Here is an 18,595-nt window from a genome sequence, read left to right on the forward strand (position 1 = left end):
TTATACGGTTTACCAGCAAAATAGTTGTATAGTTTGATAACTATTAAATAGTTGTAAATTTTGATTTTATTAAACTGTAAACCTTTTGTGTATATGTATGTAGAGTCTGTACCCGTGTTACATATCAGTGAGGATACATTACATGTATATATGTTCACATGCATCTCCCTTGGAGATGTTGAGTGTCTGGCACAGTTGCTCTCTACATTATTTGTTTAAACAGCATCTCTTGAGCCCACAGATCATGGATTCTAGCTAATCTTGCTAGCAGACTCTTCCTAGGAACTCCCTTCCCTGTTTCTGTCTCCCAAATACTGAGATTAGACAGGCTCCTATGTTGGCTAAGTTTTTACTTGGGCTCTGTAAAAAAAAAAAAAAAAAAAGCTCCAGTTTCCTCGGTTCCTTCCAAAGCCCTTTATCTATTAAGTCATGTCTCTAGACCCTTCTCTATTTTAAGATGGAAAAATGTTTTATGAAATAAAGAATAGGTGATGAGAAAAGAGCCATTAAAATAGAACTGAGTGAAAGATCTTAGTTCTTTTTTTTTTTGATTTTTAATATTTTTATTACATATTTTCCTCAATTACATTTCCAATGCTATCCCAAAAGTCCCCCATAGTGCCCCCCACTTCCCTACCCACCCATTCCCATTCTTTTGGCCCTGGCATTCCCCTATATTGGGGCATGTAAAGTTTGCAAGTCCAATGGGCCTCTCTTTCCATTGATGGCCGACTAGGCCATCTTTCGATACATATGCAGCTAGAGACAAGAGCTCCGGGGTTCTGGTTAGTACATCATGTTGTTCCAACAATAGGGTTGCAGATCCCTTTAGCTCCTTGGGTACTTTCTCTAGCTTCTCCATTGGGAGCCCTGTGATACATCCAATAGCTGACTGTGAACATCCACTCTTGTGTTTGCTAGGCCCCGGCATCGTCTCACAAGAGACAGCTATATTTGGGTCCTTTCAGCAAAATCTTGCTAGTGTATGCAATGGTGTCAGCGTTTAGAAGCTGATTATGGGATGGATCCCTGGATACGGCAGTCTCTAAATGGTCCATCCTTTCATCACCGCTACGAACTTTGTCTCTGTAACTCCTTCCCTGGGTGTTTTGTTCCCAATTCTGAGAAGGTGCACAGTGTCCACACTTTGGTCTTCATTCTTCTTGAGTTTCATGCGTTTAGCAAATTGTATCTTATATCTTGGGTATCCTAAGTTTTGGGCTAATATCCACTTATCAGTGAATACATATTGTGTGAGTTCTTTTGTGATTGTGTTACTTCACTCAAGATGATGCCCTCCAGGTCCATCCATTTGGCTAGGAATTTCATAAATTCATTCTTTTTAATAGCTGAGTAGTACTCCATTGTGTAAATGTACCATAATTTCTGTATCCATTCCTCTGTTGAGGGACATCTGGGTTCTTTCCAGCTTCTAGCTATTATAAATAGGTCACTTGATCTTCGACAAGGGAGCTAAAAACATCCAGTGGAAGAAAGACAGCATTTTCAACAAATGGTGCTGGCACAACTGGTTGTTAACATGTAGAAGAATGAGAATCGATCCATTCCTATCTCCTTGTACTAAGGTCAAGTCTAAGTGGATCAAGGAACTTCACATAAAACCAGAGACACTGAAACTTATAGAGGAGAAAGTGGGGAAAAGCCTTGAAGATATGGGCACAGGGCAAAAGATCTTAGTTCTTTAGTTTGAGAGGAAGGTATAATGTTAATTATATTTAGAAAACTTTTGTAATATAAAACATATAAAGCAATGAGAAGATAAATGACCTTTGAAGCAATGGAGAAAACAGCTAATTTTTGAAAAATGTTAAAATGTTATGAGTCAAACAATCAAATAAGAGAAAACATGAATAGCTATTAACTTTAGATATTTTAAAAATACAAAGATGCAAAGACCTGGCAAAAATAAACAGAAAACACAGTTCCAAGACGATAAAGACAAAATTAAAAAAATCTAAGTAGTTCATTAATTCTATTAATATTGAACAACCTTGCTGATTCTGCATTAGTTTATCAAGCTTTGTGTAAGAGTCAAACACTCAGGTTCATCTAATCATTTGAGGTTTTGGTTTCCTCTGGGATAGATGTTATACTGGCTAGTTTTGTGTCAACTTGACACAGCTGGAGTTATCACAGAGAAAGGAGCTTCAGTTGAGGAAGTGCCTCCATGAGATCCAACTGTAAGGCATTTTCTCAATTAGTGATCAATGGGGAAAGGCCCCTTGTGGGTGTTGCCATCTCTGGGCTGGTAGTCTTGGGTTCTATAAGAGAGCAGGCTGAGCAAGCCAGGGGAGGCAGGCCAGCAAAGAACATCTCTCCATGGCCTCTGCATCAGCTCCTGCTTCCTGACCTGCTTGAGTTCCAGTCCTGACTTCCTTTGGTGATGAACAGCAATAGGGAAGTGTAAGCCGAATAAACCCTTTCCTCCCCAACTTGCTTCTTGGTCATGATGTTTGAGCAGGAATAGAAACCCTGAGTAAGACAGATGTTAAACTTCTACTTAGCTAATGGAATTTGGCTGTTAGAAGCTATGTCAAATCCCCCCATCCCAAAGTATATTAAATGATATTGGCTGTATTCTCAGATAGCAAATCACCAGGGCTTCTCAGAAGAAAAGCTAAAGAATTGGTAGCATGTTCAACAGAGCTTTGAATCAGAGAACCATAAACAATGTAAATATCTAACTAACATTTTAAGAATTGGGTCACAAGCCATGGAGACAGTACCAGGAAGACATTTTGAAACTTTAAATTCCTCCATGATACCAATAGATAATCTTTACTTAAGATGGCTATTGCTGTTAGTAAACACCATAATCAAAGCAACTTGGAGAGAAAAGGTTTTATTTGACTTACACTTAATGCCCCACTATTCATCACCAAAGAAAGTCAGGACAGGAAGTCCAGCAGGGCAGGAAGCTGGAGCCAGATTCAGAGGCTATGGAGTAGTGCTGCTTACTAACTTTCTTTCTTTTTAAATTAGATATTTTCTTTATTTACATTTCAAATATTATCCCCTTTCCTCATTTCCCCTCTGAAAACCCCCTATCCCCTCCCTCTCTCACAGCTCACCAACCCACCCACTCCCAATACCTGACCATGGAATTCCCCTTCACTGTGGCATAGAGCCTTAACAGGATGAAAGGCCTGTCCTCCCATTGATAACTGACTAGGCCATTCTCTGCTACATATGCAATGAGTCCCTCCATGTGTACTCTTTGGTTAGTGGATAAGTTCCTGGGAGCTCTGGGGTGTACCGGTTAGTTCAAATTGTTCCTTTCATGGGGTTGCAAATCCCTTCAGCTCCTTGGTACTTTCTCTAGCTCCTTCATTGGGGACCCTGTGCTCCGTCCAATGGGTTCCTGTGAGCACCCACTTCTGTATTAGTCAGGCACTGGCAGAGCCTCCCAGGAGACAGCTAAACCACAAAACCCAGACACTATTGTAGATGCCAACAGAGCTTACTAGCATTCTCAGCCTGCTTTCTTATAGAATCCAGTCCAAGGGTGGCTCCCTGGGCCCTTCCACAACTAATAAAGAAAATGTCCAGCAGGCTTGCCTACAGCCCAAACCTACAAAAGAATTTTCTCAAATAAGGTTTCCTTTTCTCGGATGACTCGAGCTTTTGTCAAATTGGCAAAACTAACCAGAGCACCTAATCTCACCTAACAATCTAGACTTGTGTAATAGAAATTAATATTAGCCTTATTTGAGCCGCGGTTATCTTGTGATATGTCTTTATGCCATTTACCCTGTATCCCTGTAACACACGTTACAAACTCACCCTTCAATGTCTATTACTACTTAAGAGTTTACAAAATATAAAATGAAATCATCAAGGCAGAGTATAAACAGCTTAGGGTAGAGTGTTTGCTTGGCATCCGAAGCCCTAGGTTTAATACCTAGCATTGAAAAAGAAGAAAATATAAATGGAAAGGCAAGCAACCCTGTTGAAGCAAAATGCAAATGTTATGAACAGTTAAGTAACAAAATAGTAACTGACAGAGAAGACATGGAAAGAGAAACAGGAGACTACTGATCACGTTGCATCCACAGCCAGTCAGGAAGTAGAGAGTGAACAAGGATGGAGATGGGCTGTAAGGCTGCAAACTCTGTTCTCTGCTGCCCACTTCCTCTATGATGCACTACCTCCCAATAGTTTTAAACATTTCAAGACAGTGCCACTAGCCAGAGACTGATAGTTAAAATCTGTGAGCCCATGGGGGACACTTCACATTCAAACTGCAATTCTCCTTAATAATAGGAATTATAAATGAATACAAAGGTGATGGTATTTTCATGGCCATATTCAATCCATACATGTTTAACAAAACCAAGTTTTCAGGACACAAACTGATCATTTCATATACTGTATTTAGAATTTTAAATAGTTTCCTCTACATTGAGGAGCAATTCTATACTATCTAGGATTATTTCAAACATACATATTTCATGCTGCAATAATTTAGACATTTAGATAAGTGTGTTTTTATTGGATGGTTTATAAAGATACAACAAGAAATCTGAAAATAATTTAAATGCACTGTAGACTTGAATGCATACATATGATTCAGAGAATATTGTATAGAATATAACTTAAGAATATGGATATATACTTATATAAACAAATACACAGACATAGAAAGACACAATGACATTAAAATATAACAGCAAGTTTAGATGAAAAAATTAATGCAGAAATGTAGAACTATAGTAAATGGCTGATCATAGACACAAACTCCATGTGTTGTCAAGGCTACAAAGATTACTGTGATTCTATTTTCTAAAGAGGAAGAAGGGAATGGCTCTGATTGTGAGAGAGAAGCAGGCATTATGTCTATTATATTTTTATGATTAAAGACAAGAGATGCGAAAATGTGAGCTGCCACCATACAAAGTGTTAGAAAATGTGAGTGTTGGTTATGATACTATTTCCAAGACATTTTTACCTGCTTATTTCAAAGTACAACATTGAACACTTTGTAAATAGTTTGAGAGTTATCATTAAAGACACACACATTTTATTTAAGAAGCATAAATACCACTTTAACACCATGTAAGGAAGTATAGTCTTATGATGTTTGAAATATATTTGTATGCATAAAATTAACTTTCAAGTCCTCAGAATCCAAAATATTCATATTTTGGCTTTGCCTTCATGCCCATAGGAAACCTAACTTTTAACTTATGAACTAGTGTAGCTTGTGTGTTTCCTCTCTCTCTCTCTCTCTCTCTCTCTCTCTCTCTCTCTCTCTCTCTCTCTCTCTCTCTCTCTCTCTCTCTCTCTCTCCCTCTCTTTCATTCTTTCTTTGTTTCTACTAATAGGTTCACAAGGACTTACAAAATAATTTTGGTAATTTTTTTTTATCTTTCCCCACTGTGGACTCTTTAATTTTTAAAAGTTTATTACTTCATAGAAGTGATTGTAGTTTTCTTGATTCTGTAATGTCACAAGACACACAAATCCACTGAAGTGATTTTAAATATAAAACTCTTCAGGATATGACATTATACTAGGTAACTTTGAAGTGTTGAGTGATCCAGTGGTGGAAACTAGGTAAGGTTTTTACAAACAAGAAGTACAGGTACCTCTTGAGAAGACAAAGATGAAGCCACAGGAGTGATGAGAAGCCCTGGGTTGCACTGCAAGTTAAAGTGGTGAGTACTTTAAGCCATGAGAGCTGAAGCCCAGAGACTGTGGGAAGATAAAATATAGAGAATCAAAGATACAAGAGGGGAATACTCAAAGGAGGAGCTAACTGCTTATGACTCTGAAAAGGCTCTTTGAAGAAATCAAGCAGATGGCAAAGAATAGAGTAGATGGTAAAGCAGTAGAGTAAGGCTTGTCTACATATTATTGGGTAAATCATGTAAGAGCTTGAAAGCAACATTGAAGCTGGTAGGTGAGAGTCCTAGATTTTAGATTGGTGTCATGGTTTGAATATGGCCATGGTAAATGGCTCTATTAGGAGGTGTGTCATTGCTGGAGGAAATCCATCACCATGAGGGTGGGCTTTGAGGTCCCATGCTCAAGTTCTGCCCAGGAAGGAAGGAGGAAAGCTTCCTCCTTGCTGCCTAAGGGCACAAGTTTCTCCTGTCTGCCTTCAGAACAAGGTGAACTCTCAGATCCTCCGGTGCCACGCCATGCCTGGCTGGATGTGGACATACTTCCACCATGATGGTAGTGGACTGAACCTCAAAACTTGTAAGCCAGTCCCAATTAAATGTTGCTCTTTATAAGAGTTGCCTTGGTCATGGTGTCTCTTCAAAGCAATGGAAACTGTAAGACATAACCATGTCTATAACCTTTAGTAACTGGATATTTTTTTTTGTTTGTTTGTTTTTTCTATAAGTTTGTCCTAGTAAGAACTGCAACTTTGTGTTGAAAGGTAAGGCTCAGGTTTTGCAACTCTGACAGTCAGGGGTCCTAGAAAGCTAGAATTGTAAATCAGTCACCTCCATTTCAGCATAGGTTTAGTTAGTTAGTTAGTTAGTTAGTTAGTTAGTTAGTTAGTTAGATTGATTGGTTGATTGATTGATTGATTGATGGATGGGTGGATTGATTTTCCTGACTATGATATTTTTTGATGAACAAGAGTTGCAGTTTCAGACCTTCTGCTATATGCTTCTAAAGGGCAGATGGCATTGAACTTAACATCTATACCATTGACATTGCTCCCTGCTATCTGGCAGAAAGTTCAGGTATTAAGAAACAAAAATATTTTTCAAAGATATCACAGTGTTCACACTCATGTGCTCAAGTGAGCATTCAAACTCAGATTTGAAGACCTTTGAATTCATGATTGCTTATGGGGACTCTCGGTGAAATTGTCAGACTGTCCCTGTCCCCAATAGTTCAAAACCTATTCTGGGTAAAATGAGGCAGCTAAGATAGGTTAGGAGCAACAAATTCTGTCTTCCAGTACCTCATGGTAGTCACTTGAGAGATATTCTTTTGGGAAATGAAATCTCAAGAAGATAACATGGAAAATGATGAAATGTGTACTGTATAAGGAAAGGAAAAAATAAGTCAAAGGAAGAAAGAGAGAAAGAAGGGAGGGCAAGACAATTTAATCAAAGAAAAACTATGCTGTATGTAGCACTGGAAGTTATGCTCTACTCCATTTCTATGTGGTTGCCCCCCGGGACACAGAGGGAACTATTACACAAAGTACTTAGAGTATCCACGAGTGTCAGGTACAGCTCTAGGGCGGGGATCTCTCTGAGTTGCTGAGGCAAGAGATAAGCTTGAGGCTCATCCAGTTGTGAAATTGGTTAAAGGGGAGAAAACAAATTCTGCTCCTCATCCCATACCCATGAATGCAGCCTACACCAGTTATCCCAGTGCACTTAACTATTCGCCTGATAGGTATTAACATTTTTATCACTGCTGCCGGTTTGTGACCATGTTTTCAATGAGCTAAATAACTTTGGGGAAGTTATCAAAATATCTGTGAAAGCTAAAGTTTAATGTAAAATCAAACAATGTAAAGGAAAATTAAACATCTAAACTAAGACTCTATAGTCTGCATTTTAATGAATAATTATGAACCAGTATATATTTTAAGATTTTGACAAGTGTAGCATGACTTATATATTTATACTGAAATTTTTATTGAGATAATTTAGAGCCTATCTTTATGAAAACCCTCTGGACATAGCAATATTCCAGATCCCAAGAACTTACATTTGAACTGAACGGCTAAAGGCAGGCTAAACTTCACATACAACTTATAGAGAAAGCTGCAGTTTCTTCAACACAGAAATTTCTGTATAGAAAGATGCTGTTTGTAAAGAGAACACAAAGCATTCAGTGTCATACTGAGATGGATCTAGTGTTGTTTTAGTTTCTCTGAGGCTATGTCAGAGCACTGAATGTTAGGAGGACACTAATTTGCAGGGAGAAAGTTTATATATATATATATATATATACATATATTTCTATAATATTTTCTATACATGCATTCATTATATATATATGTGTGTGTGTGTGTGTGTGTGTTTGTGTGTGTGTACACAAAAGGGATAAATTTCAGGAGAAATTTGTACATTTATTAATATCTATATGTCTACTATGTATAGGTAAACCCACACATTAATTTTCAGAGGAAATTATATTACACACACACACACACACACACACACACACACACACACACACACAATATCCAAAGTGGCATACACCCTTTATTTAAAAATGTTCAAACTGTCTTGAATAATTTTACTACTCAAAATGACATGTATTTCTGAACATGACTTTCTCCAACATGGCCTTTTGCTTACCTCACATTATTATGCCTTCAAGAAAAGAACCAGTTACCATTGTGAAGTCTGCTGTGAAAGACCACAAGAATGAGGGAAGTTTGTGCTGAATGGCTTTAAAAAATATATGTAGACATCTTGCTTTCCTGCAGCAACTGGTATTCAGAAGAGAACCATGGATCTAAATTTACCTGAAAGGTTTCCAATGAACCTTATTTCTCTCAGCCTCCCCTTTGCCTGGAAGAGAGTCCCACTTGAACCATATAATTGCAAACAAATAGCACGTCTCTGTTTTGCACAAAGGACAGATATTCAGTGTGACTGAGATTCTCATGAAGCTACCCAGATTGTCAAGAGCCACTGTCAGATCCTAAGGACTGCTCTGTACTTGATGACGAGGCCTATTTCACATGAACAGTGAGTGATGACAAACATCTACACAGTGGCTTTTATGTGGACAAGTTATTTTTTATTAGTTTTTTTCTTTATATATATTTCAAATGCTATCCCAAAAGTTCCATATACCCCCCCCGCCCTGCTCCCCTACCCACCCACTTCTGCTTCTTGGCCCTGGCATTCCCCTGTACTGGGGCATATAAAGTTTGCAATACCAAGGGGCCTCTTTTCCCAGGTGGACAAATTATTAAACTGAAGCAGGAGCTTTTTACCTTGGGTTGAAGAACATTCAGCCAAAACCTCCAGCTGGCACATCCCTGAAACCTCAAGGTGATCTAGGCAGAGTTTTCTCTTCAGAGAAGCCTCTAAGTTGAGAACACATGGCAAATGCTACCTTGAATGTGGCACTTATAAATAATTTTAATAATATCATTTGTGTTAAACTTACAAAAGGGTTTAACACATGGGAATCCAGGTAATCAGCTATTCATAATCATAAATTAATTGGGAATTGCTTCCACAAAAGCAGCTGTGTTTGCATATCCAGGGTCCACTCCTCCCCTCAGTTCTTTTCTGCGACTAGTGATGTGAGCTATAGAAATAATGTGCTATAAGTGTTCACAGACACAAAGCAAGGCAGTCCCGGGGTGGGATGGGCTCCAGGTCTTATGAGATATCCACAGCAAAGCTGCAGTATTAAATATGACAAAGCTCTGCCATCCAGAGCAGCCGTGATCACAGAAGGCCCTTCGCAGCTGACCTTCGCATGAACTTAATTACAATCAGCAAGAGAAAAATGCTAGGCCTTTCATATAACATAATAGAGTTCCACTAATTTGTTTACCAGCAGTGCCCAGCAAGGACCTTCTCCCAAAAGAAGGCTTTGGTGTGCAGAAATGAATCCAAGCAAGCACATATAGAGAATATGGTAGATTAGAATGCAAGCTGTGCGTAATATGAAGGGGACAAGGGTCCAGGGAGATAATTCCTCCTGCATTATGCTGTCATATTAGGGGTTACTTCCTAACAGGATATTATTCACTCATTCCATAGCATGAATGGAACCTTCTAATTAGTGATGGCAATAGCAACAGAAGCTCATGACTATTTGGGTCTGGACGGGATTTTGAGTGATTGATGAATAATTTTAATACAGAATCAACACTTTTAATATTGGATTTCATAAGATTTCTTTAACTCAAGGAAAAGGGTAATATTTTTTTCTTATTTAATATCTCCTGACCTAAAATCAGCTTCAATACATAACCACAAAGAAGCTCATAGCTGGAAACTCCAATATTCAAAGACTGTGTTCTTAATGCCCCCAGGTTAAGTACTCTACAGACACACACACTGCACTGCAAACTAGGCAGCTCTCCGACTGTCCATTCCAAATGACCCTGGTGAGGATCTCTGGGGTTACACTTTCCTTTTTTCAAGTTATCTGTACAGAGACTCAAATTGTCCCCAGGAGGTGTGTAGACGTTATGATAAAGAGACACAGCATAAGATAGTTGTTTTCTCAACTAGTAAAGAGCAAACAAGCCCACCATGCTCTTATCCTTTTGCCTTGGTCCTTGGCCATTTAGATAGATAATTTGGGAACCCTGTCATCTAGAGTAGCACTATTTCATCTATTGGGTCATGAAGAATATTTTAAAATCTTATTCCTTAATATATTGATACAATGAAACGAATGTGAGGGAGTGATTACTAAACACGAACGATAATACAATAAAAAGACAAATTAAGGCACATATTTAATAAGTACTAGATTCACACCACTAAAACTTCTATTTTAGATTGTTATAGAGGTTCATAAGAATTTATATTCAATTCTGTCCCTTTCTTTTTATCACAAACCAACATCTTTTCACAGACCATATTTCTAATAGAACAGCCCTGAATCTAATGCAGTCATTTAATATCTTCATCTTTCTGCCATTCTTTAAACCAGTGCTTGGCAAGCATTTTACAGTGAGATCCAGATAGCAAATATGCTTGCCTTACAGGCATATGGTCTGTTATATCTGTGGCCAGAAACCATCCATAAGTAATATGCCAATGAGTGACCTGGCTATGTAGCAATAAAACTTTATTGACAAAGGCCAGCTGTAGGTCATGTGTGGCTGCTGGGTAGTAGTTCACTGTCCTCTGGTTTCCATGATTGCAGCAGGATTTTTTTCAAACATGTCCTAAACATCTCATTAGAGATATTACAACATATTTTCTTAGGAGAATGTTTTTAAGTTTTTAAGAATGTTTTTAATGTTTTTAATGTTTTTAAGTTTTTAAGAATGTTTTATTCATTATGTATTGCTAGTGTGTACATGAAGTTTTATAGAATATATAAACTGTGGCTTGGTTAAAACTATCTAGCACATGCAGTTGTAACTGTTGTAGAAAGAGCATATAGTATCCATTCTCTTTATAATTTTCAGTGTAGCATATTTTAATTACCTTTAATACACATTTGTTTTCATTTTCTCATTTTTGGGAAATCATAATATTTTAAAGAGTGGAATATTTTGGAAGAACAATACACCATGACCAAATCACAAATAAAGACCCACCAAACCAGACTCTCTAAATACCAACTTTTTTCTGCATTGCTGGGTATCCCTAACTTTGCTTAGAAACCAGTTCAAAACCCATATCTTTTATTTGGGAACACTTTTCAGAGTGCTTCTAAGCAGAGCATTCTGTGTGGGAGGGATTCTGATGGTCTGTGAGGCATTCTTTTTTTTTCCCTCAGAAAGTGTTAGCAATATATCCCCCAGGATCCCTGAGCATTTATCAAGTTAGACTTGACAGCTCAAATGTCCCTTTGTCCTCATAGGCTATGTGTTTCTAGTGCCTGATTAAGATCCTCTCTGGGACTCTTCTGTATTCCCAATGCCAACAAAGAACTGTGTGTGTGTGTGTGTTGTGTGTGTGTGTGTGTGTGTGTGTGTGTGTGTGTGTATACCTCTCTGTCTCTTAGAGTGTAAAGAGAATGTCCTCAGCCAAGCAAACTCCCCCTTATAGTTGCCAAATATGACTGAGATTATATACACAGAGATGTTTGTAATCTACATATAATTATGCAAATGGGGTGATATTAGTATGTCCACAAGAAGTTAGTTATTTATGAAATTAAATACAAACATAAAACGATGTGCATGAGACAAGATGTACTGTTAATTATAGGAGTGTTAAGGAGGCCACAGTAAGGAGCTAAGGCCACCTCAGTAAAGCCACCTTAGTAAGTGCTGTCTGGCAAATCTAAGACTGAATGGAGTTCAGTGTGGCTTGAAGCAGTTCAAGAGAGGACATAGACAGAAGTAGCCTATGAGCGCACAGGAGGACAGACTCTATTGCCTGGTTATGAACAGGTGCTCTGTGTGGGGGAAGATTTCTTTTTACTGGTTCAATGTTCTGTTTGGAACACATAGCATCCTGCCCAACTCTCAGTGCATACATTTTTGATGGATTAATCAATGAATAAAACATGAAAACATGCTACATCCTATCTGTAAAAATTCAATAAGTATTGATTGAAGGAATGTGCCCATGTATCATTGGAACAGTCTTCCATGGACCAGTCCAGCTCTGAAATCGTCTCCTTTTCAACTGGCCACTTTTGCATTCCTTTCCAAAGGAGAAATCTTCATGTGCACTTTCCAACTTTAGCAAGTTGATAGCTCTGTTTTCTGTATTTCTCTAACTCCAGGCTATATTTTGATTTTCAAGCCCAGTGTTAACAGTGTTCCACCACTCCCTCTAATGTCCTAGTTTTCAGCACTTTCAATAATCCCTCAGAGTCTCCCCAACATTTTCCTCTGTTTCCTACTTTTTTGTTTCTATTTTTAAGAATTTTATGTAATATATTTTGATCTATTCTTCCCCCCCCCCCCACTTCCTCTCTGTTCCCTCTGTCACCTACACAGCGTTGTGCTTTTCTCTGTTTAAAAGCCCAAACCAAACCAAACCAAACCAGAGGAAATGTAGAATATGATTTGTGCTGGACCCCTACTAAGCATGGAGTCAAACATGGTTGATATACCCAATGTCACTCCATTGAAAAAAATCGAATATTGCTTTCTTAGAATCTGTTGCCACTAACGTCTTGGTTAGTGCTGGGACTTTGTGCCTATATCCCTGTCTCCTTGATGCGAGTTTTTCTTTTTTTTTTTTTTTCCTGGAACTAACCAGTACCCCAGAGCTCTTGACTCTAGCTGCATGTGTATCAAAAGATGGCCTAGTCGGCCATCACTGGAAAGAGAGGCCCATTGGACTTGCCAACTTTATATGCCCCAGTACAGGGGAATGCCAGGGCCAAAAAGTGGGAGTGGGTGGGTAGGGGACTGGGGGGGGGAGTGTATTGGGGACTTTTTGGATAGCATTGGAATTGTAATTGAGGAAAATACCTAATTAAAAAAAAAGATTGTGCAGATCTTGTACATATTTTTCTGAATTCATATGTGCATCAGCCCGGTCCTGTTCTTCAACTGTTCTTTTCTTGAAGTTGTTCACAGCCTCTTGTTCTTAAGATCATTCTACTTCTTCCACATAGACCTCTGAGAAGGAGGGTATAGCAAAGTTTACCCATTTAAAGTGTTGTGCTCCAAATTATTTCACTCTCTGTATAATGTGTGGTTGTGGGTCTCTGTGTTATTTGGCATCTACTGCAAGAAGAAACTTTGATGAAAATTTAGAAATGCACTCACCCTATGGATATAGCAATAAATCTTTAGGAATCATTTTTTAAATAAGATAACAGTATTGATTTTTCCCCTAAAGCCCCATGACCTTTTTCTCATTAACAGTCTTAGGTATGGGATCCATCTCATGGAGCAGTCCTAACTGGAGTTAGGCTCCATGTATTTGGCTATTCCCATAATATTCATACCACTATTGCACCAGCAGGCACATATTACAAGCAGGTTGATATTATAGGTCACAGGGTACCAATCTAAGGGCCACAGGGTTCCTATCTGAGGGCCACAGGGTTCCTATCTGAGTAAGACTGATAATGGCTTTTAGTCTTAGGTAGGGTATAGAACATCTTCCAGTACAGTGAATTCTAGTTATTAGGGACTGAGTACCACCTAAATCTCTTCATGTCCTATGACATAAGCATGTGGTATCTTCAGCAATGGGGTCTTACCATCAGGCTGTGGAGGGTCACTAGTAGATTTGGTAATAGCCTTACAATATTTGAGACCTCAATGGAACCCCTTTGGCCAATGGTTCCAAACTGTTCTTCGTGGTACAGAGTTTAGGGTGGTGCATCCTCCATTGTGGTATAGACCCATTTAAATACATTTAATATCTGTATGTATTTTATGATATTGTACAATAGTAGGTTTTTATATGGCTTTTAGAAGGTCTTTAATGTTAATTATATCTACCTTTCTCTCCTACCATCAATTTGTTTAATCTTCCTGCTTTAACGTTCCTTTTATCCCCTTATAACACTGTATTCTGTCTTACCTTCCTTGGGTGAATTCTCTTCTTTCCTTTGGACCTTTACTTGCTACCTAATCTCTTTGGGTATTATAAACGGAACACACATATCTAAAGTGTAAAAGCTAACATTCCCTTATAAAGAGAAACAGACTATGTTTTTGTCTTTCTGGAAGAATCTTATCTCAATTAGGATGATTAGCTCCAACCATTTATATGTAAATTTTATGATTTCAATTTTTAACAGATGAATAATATTCCATTTGTGAATGTACCATATTTTAATTATCCATCCATCAGTTGATGGACATCTAGGCTGTTTCCAATTTCCTGCTATTATGAATAGAACAATGAACACAGATGAGCAGGTATCTCTATAGTAAGCTGTGCAGTGCTTTGTGTGTATACTCAAAAATGGATCTTGCAGTAGATTTATTTTCATCTTTTTGAAGAAATCTTATTTCCATAATGATTGGTCCAGTTTGTTTTCCCACCATCAATGAATAAGTCTTTCTGTCTCATTGCATCTTCTTCAACATTTATTGTCATTCCTTATAATAATCTTGGCCCTTTTGATAGAAATAAGATGAAGAATCAAATATGTTGAGTACCCTGATGACTAAGGATGTTGAATTTTTAAAAATTTTTTTGATATTTTCTTCAAATACATTTCAAATGCTATTCTGAAAGTCCTCTATTCCCTCCCCTCACCCTGCTCCCCAACCCACCCACTCCTGCCCTCCTGCCTCCTGACCCTGGCAATCCCCTGTACTGGGGCATATAATCTTTGCTAGACCAAGGGCCTTTCCTCCAAGTGAAAGCCAAATAGGGTTTAGTGGCTGTTTATGGATGGATCCCCAGGTGGGGCAGGCTCTGGATGTTCCTACCTTCTCTCTCAGGTCCAGAATACAGGATGGATCCCCCAGTGGGTCAGCTCTGAACTTTGTCTCTGTAACTCCTTCATGGGTATTTTGTTCCCTATTCTAAGAAGGAGCAAAGTATCCACACTTTGGCCTTCATTCTTCTTGAGTTTCATGTGTTTTGCAAATTGAATCTTGGATATTTAAGTTTCTGGGCTTAATAATATCCGATAATATCCAATTATCAGTGAGTGCATATCATGTGTGTACTTTTGTGATTGGGTTACCTCACTCAGGATGATAGCCTCCAGATGCATCCATTTGCCTAAGAATTTCATGAATTCATTGTTTTTGATTGCTGAGTAGTACTCCACTGTGTGAATGTACCATATTTTCTGTATCCATTCCTCTTTTGAGGGACATCTAGGTTCTTTCCAATTCTAGCTTTTATAAATAAGGCTGCTATGAACATAGTGAAGCATGTGTCTTTATTACAAATTGGAACATCTTCTGGGTATATGCCCAGGAGAGGAATTGCTGAATCTCTCTGTAGTACTATGTCTGATTTTCTGAGGAGCTGCCAGAGTGATTTCTAGAGTGGTTGTACCAGCTTGCAATCCCACCAGCAATGGAAGGGTGCCCTTCTTTTTTCTCATCCTCAACAGCATCTGCTGTCACCTGAATTTTTTTTTTTACCTTAGCCATTCTAACTGATATGAGGTAGAATCTCACCAGTCAGAATGGCTAAGACTAAAAATTCAGGTGACAGCAGATGCTGGCGAGGATGTAGTGAAAGGGGAACACTCCTCCATTGTTGGTGGGATTACAAGCTGGTACAGCCACTCTGAAAATCATTCTTCCAGTTCCTTAGAAAATTAGACATAGTACTACCAGAAGATCCATCAATACCTCTCATGGAAATAGACCCAGAAGATGTTCCAACTTATAATAAGGGCACATGCTCCACTATGTTCATCCTTATTTATAATATCCAGAAGCAGGAAAGAACCCAGATGTCCCTCAACAGAGGAATGGATACAGAAAATGTGGTACATTTACACAATGGAGTACTACTCAGCTATGAAAAACAATGAATTTATGGAATTTTTAGGCAAATCGATGGGTTTGGATGTTGAACTCTTTTAAGTGTTTCTCAGTAATTTGTGTTTCATCTTTTGAGAGGTGTTTGTTTTTCCCATAACCTGTTTTGAAAAGTGTATTGCTCATTGATTTTTTTCTAGTTCTTTGTTGATTATATGTACTAACCCTCTGTCAGATATACAGTTGGTAAAGATTTTTCCCATTCTGTAGGCCACTTTTTCACTTAAATGATGGTGTCCTCTGTTGTATGTCAGGTTTTAGTTTCATGAGCTATTTATTAATAGTAGATCTTGGTACCTGTGCTATCAGTGCCTTGTTCAAAAGGTTCTTTTCTATGCTAATGAGGTCAAATGTAGTCTTTACCAATTCCCTAGTTTGTTATAATGTTTTCTGAGAGATTCCATTTACCATGGACTGTTATCTATATGGCTGAAGAGGTCACCTGTGTCTCAAGGCTCCTCAAAATTATTCCTTCCAATGTAATCAGTGATTGTGCATATGCCATCCCATATATATGTTTATAAACCACAAGCCAGCTAACAGGCCTTACTTATCCTAATTCTTTTAGTATCATGTCAATATGCATTTCTTAGATGGCAAACTAGAAGAATAATGAATCTACAGTGAAAGCGAGTGAATTCCATGAAAAAGTGCAGTTTCTCCCTCTTTTCCTTCATTTCTTGTTTCCCCATGCAGTCTAGCTTGATCTGTTATTGTGAATGTTTGCAGTCTGAAAGGCTCATCTTACCAAATAAGTAGGTCACAGTAGTTCACCAGGAGTTCTGGCTTATTGGCCTCTGAGGAGATTTGAAGATTTAAGAACAGTTCTCCCCTCTCCCTCTCCCTCTCCCTCTCCCTCTCCCTCTCCCTCTCCCTCTCCCTCTCCCTCTCCCTCTCCCTCTCCCTCTCCCTCTCCCTCTCCCTCTCCCTCTCCCTCTCCCTCTCCCTCTCCCTCTCCCTCTCTCTCTCCCTATCTCTCTCTCTCCACCCGCCATGTGTGGGGGGGAGTGGGGGTGGGAGTGTGTGGTGTGTGTCTGTGTGTTCAAAATCCCAAATTAACCCTTGGTGCATGTATCTTTGCCTGTGTTTCTGTCTCATATTTTTGGACTAATAAATACAGCCAGTTAAGGCTTATAAAAAGTGACTCTTTAAGACATATGTTTAGAGCACATCCCATTTCTAGGACAATCCAGCTGAAGGTCTCTAGTTAATTGGTACCCTGGAATTCTCTCCCCTAGAAGGGGGATGTCTGGGTAAGTATAGCATGCCATATTATAGCTACTGTTAATGAGCAGAACTATCACTTTAGCCTTTTGGAAGGGCATTTCTTCTTTTTCAGTTTGTCAAACTGCCATGGTACCAGTCATTGCACACAAATATGGTGGACTGGAATTTGTTCTTTATCATACTATAGTTTGTAGAAGCTAGGCTAGCATGCTTCATATACACAACCTATATATCAGTTTCCTGTGATTTCACTGAAAAAACAGAGGTTAAAGAAGGATGCTGAGAAAACAAGACAGGAATAAGCATAAAAAAATCTGCAGATTCTACAAGGTCTTTTCTTAAAATTGTCTAGAAAGTTTTTTGAAAGCAAAAGTGCAACCATAAAATGTTGCCATTTTATTCTAATGTCACATACTAGAATAGATCAGTTTGCATCTGAAAAACTCATTTGCATATATATAGTTATTAATTTTATCAACATATCAGTATTTAACTGGGCATATCATTAAGAGAAGCTTAGAACTTTTGCTTTTGAGACTGAGTTTTGTGAGTTGGGGTTGGAGCTCAATCGTATGATATGCCTAGTTGCCCAATATTTGTGTTGGTTACTGGACTTAATTACCAGAAATGCAAAACAAATAAACAAAATCAACAACGACAACAACAACAACACACATGAATACACACCCCTAAGCAAACAAACAATTCATGTCTCTTCATCCCACATCCCAAAAGTTACTGAGGCGTCTGAGTTGAGCAGAAATACCTGGTAATGATTGTCTTCCTTGGAAGTATGACATCTGGAAGAAAAGAAAGATCAAGGGTGGGCTGAATCTAAGAGAACAGATGGCCTATACTTATATCTGCCAGAGACATGGGTAGGAAGAAATTCAAAACGGTTCCTGTTCTCTTTTTTTTCTCTAAAAGAGAACATGTACACAAGAGCTCAGTGTGGGTTGGACAGATGGGATACTTAGAGGAAAGGTTGCCAGTTCCTTCCTCAGAAGAGGCTAGCCAGTGTGTTCTGTTTCTGTAGAATTCAGAGTCTAGCCTCTGCTCTGCATCTAGATGGGCAGACAAGGAAACTCATTATAAGGGGATGCTACAATGAGTCTTCAAGCATAACTGACAGCATATCCACTCCTTCAAGTATTACTTCTTAGCTGAGAATATGTTTTTGTTGAATACTTGGTTATAGATAAAGTTTTAAGATCATGGATACCTTAATAATATGCTATAACCCCCAATCTGGGCCCCCAAACTAACAATATAGGTAGTAGC

Source organism: Mus caroli, unplaced genomic scaffold (genome assembly GCF_978045245.1).
Source record: "Mus caroli unplaced genomic scaffold, Mus_caroli_1 scaffold_14, whole genome shotgun sequence".
Classification (NCBI taxonomy): Eukaryota; Metazoa; Chordata; class Mammalia; order Rodentia; family Muridae; genus Mus; species Mus caroli.